The following is an 8717-nucleotide window of genomic DNA, read 5'->3' as shown; positions in this document are numbered from 1 at the left end:
ACTTCTCCCCTTCTGTTCTGGGAACAGAGCTCTGGAGTCACAGACTGCCAAGAAGAAATTCACACCAACAATATTTTTATTCCTCAGAATAAACTTGAAATAACAATTAATATCCAAATTTACACATTTGTATTAATAAAAATAAAATATCCTTAAAATTAGTAAATCAAATTGAACACATGAGCCTCAGAGAAAGGAATGCTGTTGAAGAGTTTTAAATATTTTATAAATAATACAAGGTGACTTCTGTTAGGAATTAATGAGTGGTTGCAGTAGTTGACATAAACACTCTAAAAATGGCACTTCTGACACAAAACACAGTGTAGAACAACTGCCTTTCTCTGCTAAATGAATGTTTTCCTTAGAGTTTCCATGAGCATGGGCTCTTAGCATACATGACTGTGGTAGTGCCTGGACTTATGGTTTTCCTGTAACTTTCAGGTATACATTAGATGCACTATTTTGAGATGCACAGACCCAAACATGTTGTGAGCATGGAGTAGAGATTGTGGTGCAGAGACAGCAAGACATTAAATAGCGTGACTTCCATTCCCATCTAGAAACAGAACTTCTGCTATTTTCCTTCTAGTCCCAGACAAAGCTGCACCTGATTCCAACTGAGGCACACTTCAATTAGAGTGAAAACTAAAGAGTGTTTATGTAGATGAGGTAAAATAAGGAGGAGTACAACAATGAATACTAACTAGATATTTGTTTTAGCAATGTTTCTTTTATTTATACACTGCAGGTATTTTTCCATAGCCTGTTTCCACGTTGGAGTTCTGCTCTGCTGCACACAACGTGGCAGGGTGGCCTTTTGGAGGCCAGCCGTACTTCTATTATGTCTACCACCCCCAACTCGCCCTGAACTTTATTCTCCATCTAAAAATACATCTCCAGGTGGGTGATCGGGTTAGCAGTTGAGCCACGCATTAAGATGCCCACATCTCATATCACAGTGCCTGGGTTCAAACTGTTGCTCAGTTCCTGTTTCCAGCTTCCTGCTAATACACTCCCTGGGGATCAGTTAGTTATGGTTCAAGTAGTCATGTCCCTGCCACCCATGTGGGAGATACCGATTGGATTCTCAGCTCATGACTTGGGCTTCACCAAGGCCTTTCTGAGATGGGCATTTGGGGAATGAATTAACTCTATCTCTCTGTGCCACAAATAAATAAATACGTAATAGATTTGAAAACAAAAATATGATGTGAGGAGGCATGCCTGCAGCTGCTGGGGTCTGTTTCTTGGCTCATGCTCCTGCCCCGCATCCGTGATGCCTGGATAGAGGCGAGGGTGCAGTAGGAGTTGGAGGTGAACCAGCTGGGCTGAGATCTCCCATGCAGTCACCCCATCTGAAGAAATGAGTAGGTGATTGGCCCCAAGTAAAAGCACATTGTGTGTCTCCAAGTTGCTATTTTCCAGGACAAGCAATGGCCTATACAGGATATTTTTCAAGTATAGAAAGTTGTGAAGGTTACTATAATGAAAGATAAAGATACCAAGGAAGGGCAGGTGCCATGGCTCAATAGGCTATCCTCTGCCTGTGGCGTGGGCACACCGGGTTCTAGTCCCGGTTAGGGCACCGGATTCTGTCCCGGTTGCCCCTCTTCCAGGCCAGGTCTCTGCTGTGGCCCAGGAGTGCAGTGGAGGATGGCCCAAGTGCTTGGGCCCTGCACCCCATGGGAGACCAGGGGAAGCACCTGGCTCCTGGCTTCGGATCAGTGCTGTGCGCCAGCCACAGCGCGCTGGCTGTGGCGGCCATTGGAGGGTGAACCAATGGCAAAGGAAGACCTTTCTCTCTCTGTCTCTCTCTCTCACTGTCCACTCTGCCTATCAAAAAAAAAGATACCAAGGAAGAGTAAAGGGGTTGCATTCATTTTGTCTTTGGATAAAGACTCTGCACGGGGGGCTGGCGCTGTTGCACAGCTGGTTAAAGTCCTGGCCTAAGGAACCAGCATCCCATATGGGTGCCAGTTCTAGTCCAGGCTCCTCTCTGCTATGGCTCAGGATAGAAATAGAAGATAGCCCAAGTCTTTGGGCCCCTGCACCCATGTGGGAGACCCAGAACAAGCACCTGGCTCATGGCTTCAGATCAGCCCAGCTCTGGCTGTTGCAACCATCTGGGGAGTGAACCTGTAGATGAAAGACCTCTCTCTCTGTCTCTACCTCTCTCTGTAACTCTGTCTTTCAAATAAATAAAATAACTATTTATTAAAAAAAGACACTGCACAAAACTGCACCAAGGCAATAAACAACAACGTTATTTGGTGGAGTGATAAAAGCAAGCATTGCTATTGACAACGGAAGAGCAGCTGAATTCATCAAAAGACGAAGTTACTTTGATAAATCTAAGTGCTTGCAATGTGGGGAAGGTGGACACTTAAGTTGTGTCTGTCCTAAAAATATGCCTGGAGAAGGTGAACCTCCAAAGAAGAAAGAAAAAAAAAAGAAAGTTCCTGAATCAGAAGAAGACATTGAGGATGCAGAAGAAAGTGAAGATGAAGGGGACACTGCTATGGACACCTTCCACCAGACCATAGCCTTCCAGAAAACCAAAATTGATGAAGAACAAAGAAAATGGAAACTCAGTTCAGGGGGTCTCTCAACATCAGATGACTCAAGATGGCCGAGGATAAAGACAATCACATATTTCCATGATGAGGAAGAGCTCAGTGACTGAAATTAAATTTACTGTGTAAATATCCTTAAAATATAAAAGTCTTGGAGCACAAAGTTCAGCTGAGGACTTAGGTTACTTTTAGAGCTTGAGCCTAAAAATATTTAATACCAAACAGTTTTTACTAAAAAATAGTTTATAGAATACTATACAGTAGTCAGCTCTCTGCCAGGCCTTAGCAGAGAGCTGGATTGGAAGTGGAGCAGCCAGGACTTGAATTGTTGCACATATGGGATGCTGGCACTGTAGGTGGTGGCTTTACCCGCTATGCCACAGCACCAACCCCTCCCGTAAGTTTTGATATGATATATTTTCACTTAATTCAAGAAAGTTTTTTATTTTTGTTTCAATCTCTTCAATGGCACATTGGTTGTTCAGTAACATGTTTAATTTCCACGTATTTGTAAATGTTCTGTTGTTCTTGTTGATTTATTGTTTTATTCTTTTGTGATCTGATAAGATACATAGTCTGATTTCAATCTCCTTAAATATACTGAGTTTTCATTTGCAGCCTAATATATAATCTGTCCTATTGAATGTTCCATGTGCTGGTGAGAAAATGTGCTTTCTGTTCTATAAATGTTGAGTGAAATGTTCTATAAAAAAAAAAAAAAGAATACTATACAGTAGTCAAAAACAATGAAACCTGGTCATTTGCAACAAAATGAAGGAATCTGGAACACATCATGCTGAGTGAATTAAGCCAGTCCCAAAGGGACAAATATCATATGTTCTCCCTGATCAGTGACAACTAACCAACCACAAAAAAGGAAACCTGTTGAAGTAAAAGGGACACTAGGAGAAACAGTGACTTGATCAGCCCTTGTCCTGACTGTTGAAGTACAATTTAATACTTTATCCCTTTTAGTATTTTTTTTGTTTGTTTTGTTCTACTTAATACTATTGGTTGAAAACTATAATCAATACACATTTATTCTTAGGTGTTGAAATTTAACTGAAAAGTGATCCCTGTTAAATATAAGAGTGGGAATAAGAGAGGGACGAGATGTACAATTTAGGACATGCTCAATAGGACTTGCCCCAAATGGTGGAGTTAGAAATGTGCCAGGGGATTCCAATTCAATCCCTTCAAGATTGCATGTACCAATGCCATCTCACTAGCCCAAGTGATCAGTTTCAATTCACAATTGATCACACTGATAGGTCTAAGAGTCAAAGGGATCACACAAACAAGACTAGTGTCTGGGAATACTAACTGATAGAATAAAAAAGGGAGAGAACGATCCAACATGGGAAGTGGGATACACAGCAGACTCACAGAATGGCAGATGTCCTAAACAGCACTCTGGCCTCAGAATCAGCCCTGAAGGCACTCAGATCTGGCTGAAGAGTCCATGAGAGTATTTTAGGCATGGAAAGCCAAGAGACTCTGGCCAAAAAAAAAAAAAAAAAAACCCTAAATGAAAGGTCTCTGCGAGTGAGATCCCAGTAGAAAGAACCGGCCATCAAAAAAGGAGGTACCTTTCTCTGAAGGGAGGAGAGAACTTCCCACTTTGACTATGACCTTGTCTAAATAAGATTGAAGTTGACGAACTCAAAAGGCTTCCATAGCCTTGGCAACTCATGACAAGAGCCTAGCAAGACTATTGATGCCATAAACAAGAGTGTCAAATTGTCAAGTCAACAACAGGAGTCACTGTGCACTTACTCCCCATGTAGGATCTCTGTCCTTAATGTGTTGTTCAATGTGAATTAATGCTATAACTAGTACTCAAACAGTGTTTTACACTTTATGTTCTGTGTGGGTGCAAACTGATGAAATTTTACTTAATATATACTAAATTGATCTTCTGTATATAAAGAGAATTGAAAATGAAGCTTGATGTGAATGGAATGGGAGAGGGAGCGGGAAATTGGAGGGGTGCGGGTGGGAGGGAAGTTATGGGGGGGAAAAAGCCATTGTAATCCATAAACTGTACTTTGGAAAATTATATTTACTAAATAAAAGTTTAAAAAATAGTTTATAGGAAATTTAAAAATAAATAGAAAGTGTTATGTGTCTATCTTGTGTTATCACGGTACAGTTTGAGCATCCTAAACACTGAAATCCTAAACACTGCAAAATTTGAAACGTTTTCAGTGCCGACAATGTCTCAAGTAGGATGTCATGACAATGTTGTTACAAATCCTGTATAACATTACCTTCAAGCTATGTACATAAAGTTTATATAAAACCTAAATGAAGTTCAGAGACTTGGTTCCCATCCCTGTGATATCTCAATATGGTTATGCAACTAATCCCAAATCCAGAAAAACTTGGAAAAATACTTCTTTCTGGTCCTAAGTATTTCAGATAAGAGATACACAACCCGTGCTAAAAATCAGAACTTGCTAGTAATAATCTTGAAAAGAGCTAATTTTAATACAAATAAGAAAGTATTATAATAATACTGTTGTCACATTAGAAAAAGCTATTAAAGTGATTTATTTGAGATGTTCATTACAAAACTTTATTCATGTCTGATTGTTTTGCATGGCTTTTGAAATTTAATATTCAAAACAAACACTTCATAAAACCTTAATAAACTTTTAAAAACAATTTTGTCTTTAAAAAACACAAAAAATGTATCCTAGTTTTTATTTAAGTCATATTTTTATATTATTTCTCTGTACACAAGAATTTGTTCTGAGGACTTTTTTTTAAGTGAAGGTTATTTCCATTTAAATCAATTCTCAGATGAAAATCATTTGATTATTGGAAAAACCTCTTCAGATTGTGTCATTCAAATATTAGTTCATGTAAGTCATTATGTTAAGTGAAATAAGCCAAAGACAAATATCATGGGATCCCATTCACACATGGAATCTAAAAAATATAGTTGATTTCACAGAAGTTAAAAGTGTGATTGTGGTTACCACAGCCTAGGGAGGGAAGGGAAAGGTTGATTGACAAGTACTGCTTTAAAGCTAGATGAGAATAAGAAGTTCTGGGTTCTGTTGCACAGTAGGGTAATGATTTTGTTAATCTACTATATATTTCTCTATAAAAACTGGAGGATAAGATTTTTGGATATTTTTACTATAAAAGATGTTAACTGCTGAAAAGGACAAATATATTTACCCTAACTGAACATTACACATTGTATACATACAATGAAACGTTACATAATACTCCATAAATATGTACATTTTAATGTCTGTTAAATTTATTTTTAAAAATATTAGTGAAGATCAACAAGGATACAGTAGATTTAAATGACACTATAGCCCAAATGGATCTAACAGATATATACAGAACTTTCAATCCTACAGCTAATGATTTTACATTCTTCTCAGCAGTACATGGAACCTTCTCTAGGACTGACCACATACTAGGCCCCGGTCCTGGTCCATCTCCAGGCTAGTCCTGGCCATTGGAGGCATTTTCAGGGTGAAACATTATTTGGGAACCAGCTTGCACATGCTACCTCTTTCTCTTTCTCTTCCTCTTCTTCCTCTTCCTCTTTCTTTCTCTTTCTCTCCTTTTATCTCTCAAAAATAAACACAAATTTCAGAAATAGGATAAAGTCTTTTGAATAAAGATCCTTTCCCTGTTCTGACATGTTCAGTTCTGTTTTTCTTCTGATTTTTCCCCCTTTGTTTTTCACTGAGAAGTTTCTATTGACATATCTTCAGGCTTACTGATTCCTTTCCTGGGTGTGTCATGTCTACTGATGAGCTCAACAAAGGCATTCTTCATTCTTACACAGTGTTTTTGATTTTTCATATCTCCTTTGGATTCTTTCTCAGAGCTTCTCCCTCTGTGTTTCATTACCCACATTTTGTTCGTTTGTTTTAAAGTTTTATTTATTTATTTATTTGAAAGGCAGAATTACAGAGAGGCAGAGAGAGAGACAGAGAGGTCTTCCATCTGCTGTTTCACTCTCCAGATGGCCGCATGGCTGGAGCTGCATTGATCCAAAGCCAGGAGCCAGGAGGTTCTGCCAGGTCTCCTATGCAGATGCAGAGGCCCAAGGCCTTGGGCCATCTTCTACTGCTTTCCCGGGCCATAACAGAGAGCTGGATTGGCAGCAGAGTAGCAGGGACTCGAATGGGCACCCACATGGGATGCCAGCACTGCAGGCAGCAATTTACCTGCTATGTCACAGTGCAGGTCCCTACCTTCTTGTTTTTGCATATGGTCCACTTTTGCCATTAAAACTGTTGGCATGTTTTTCATAGTTATTTTAAGTGCCTACTCTGATAATTCCTGAATCACTACCATATCTAAATCTAGCTCTGATGTTTGGTTTGCTTCTTTGGTTTTTTAAGCATGCCTTGTGGTATTTTGTTGAAATTCAAACTTAATTTATTAAATAAAGGGGACTGAAGGTAAACATGCCTTTAACATGAAGTTTCATATTTAGCTAAGGGTAAGCTGTGTTTATTGTTTACTATAGCCATAGGTGTCAGAAGCTAACGTTTCCTCCAGTCCCCTTGTTGTTTTATGTTTTTCTAAAGACTCCTCTGAAATAGTCTGAGCCTTGCAGTCTTAACTGTAATCTTCTGCTCTGATGAAGGAGCAGAAGCCTTTCTGTATGGCAGTGAGCTGTGGGAAGATGAACTGATCTTATACACCTAGGATTAAGCCTCAGTCTTTTACTGGGTCTGTGTCCTTGGACTGTGACCTTCACAAAAGCTCTTCAGGCTTTGGTTTCACCTCCTTGGATAGGCTAGGAAGACCAGAGGAGGGTTAGATTTGGTTTTTCCCTAATCCTTTGTTGGTTGGACCCTGGTAACACAGTTTCCCATGCAGAATTTCCTTTATTAACAAGGGTAGAGGGCTCTGGGTGTATTTAAAAATCGTTACTTTCTCCTCTCCCTGCTCTGATCTTCAAACTCAAGAATGTGTCTCCCTCCAGTTCCCAGGCTGAGCCCTGGGAGTGGTGTTGTCACTGTTTTCCTTGTTCTTGCCCACACTCAGCCTCCAGGAATTAGTCCTCACCCTTTCAGTGTCACCACCAGCTGGATTTCTATTCCCAGGAAGCCCTTGTCTGTGTTCTCTTCACTCCAGTTTTCGGGCCAATGGTTTTTCCTGTCACCTTAAGTTCCTGATGATTTAAGAAAAATCATTCATTTTCAGGCTTTTCAGCTTTTTCCTTGTTGTGAGGAGAAAAGTTTACATGTCACACTGCAAACTGGAAGTCTCTAGAAACAAAATGGAGTTGTGTTATGCTGCTCACTCAGTACACTAAATATTTGGAGAGAGAGAAAATGGATCTTAGAAAACCATACTTTACTTGTGTATAGCTTTTACCTGGGAATGATACTATATGAGCTTTGGATGTTGATGGATTGGCAGTTCAAAAAAAGAATGTGACATTTGAGTGTAAGCTCAATGTGAAGATCTGTTAAGGTTTTTCTGCCTTCTGATGTTTTAATTTTTTGCTCCAAACTTTGAGAAAATGAGTGAACATTGAAGTCAAGGACACTAAGCAACCCAAATAGCCAACTTCATGGAGAAACGCAATCAATCTATGAGTCATCTTGAGTGTGGCCAACTTCCTCTCAAGGAATAAACAAATTGTGAGAAATTAGGAACTATCAAACTCAGGAAGCCAGGATATTCATAACATATCAAATTGTGTTTTCTGAGCAATGAAAATGGCCTGTCAGCCTCACAAGGTGCTGTTTCAGTTGCCATGAAATTGGAATCCTCTGTGTCACAAAAGGAAAATGTGGTGCCATCTCTACAGAGTGTGTCATTTAAAATTGATTCTGAGTTTTGGCTAAAGGTCAACAGCACTCTGTGCAGTTCAAGAAAGTGAAAGAAAAAGATTTTTTTATGATGGACAAATGATGTTTTGTTTCTTGCATCAGAAATCTGTGGGGTGCTGTTTGTGCCAAGGGCCACATAACCCTGAGAAATAGTTACCTTACCTCGTGGTTTGACATCAGTTGGTGTGAAAGATCTGAACAACATATTAACTCTTCTTTTGGGTTGAATTCAGTTTTTTATATTGTAGGCATTTGGTAGCAGAAGTCAAATAAAATATTTCCTGGACTATGATTGCCTCTATATTGAACTATTCCTTTA

The 8717-nt window shown here is 39.4% G+C and overlaps 1 pseudogene; it reads left to right on the top strand.

Annotated features, from left to right (window-relative positions):
• The first annotated feature begins 1363 nt into the window (after positions 1-1363).
• LOC100353909 (zinc finger CCHC-type and RNA-binding motif-containing protein 1-like) lies at positions 1364-2683 on the top strand (annotated as a pseudogene).
• The last annotated feature ends 6034 nt before the right edge of the window (positions 2684-8717 follow it).

Source organism: Oryctolagus cuniculus, chromosome 6 (assembly GCF_051225735.1).
Source record: "Oryctolagus cuniculus isolate XC-2025 breed Fujian yellow rabbit chromosome 6, ASM5122573v1, whole genome shotgun sequence".
Taxonomy (NCBI): domain Eukaryota; kingdom Metazoa; phylum Chordata; class Mammalia; order Lagomorpha; family Leporidae; genus Oryctolagus; species Oryctolagus cuniculus.
The sequence above is the reverse complement of the archived record's forward strand: the minus strand, read 5'-3'. Positions and strand labels throughout refer to the sequence as shown.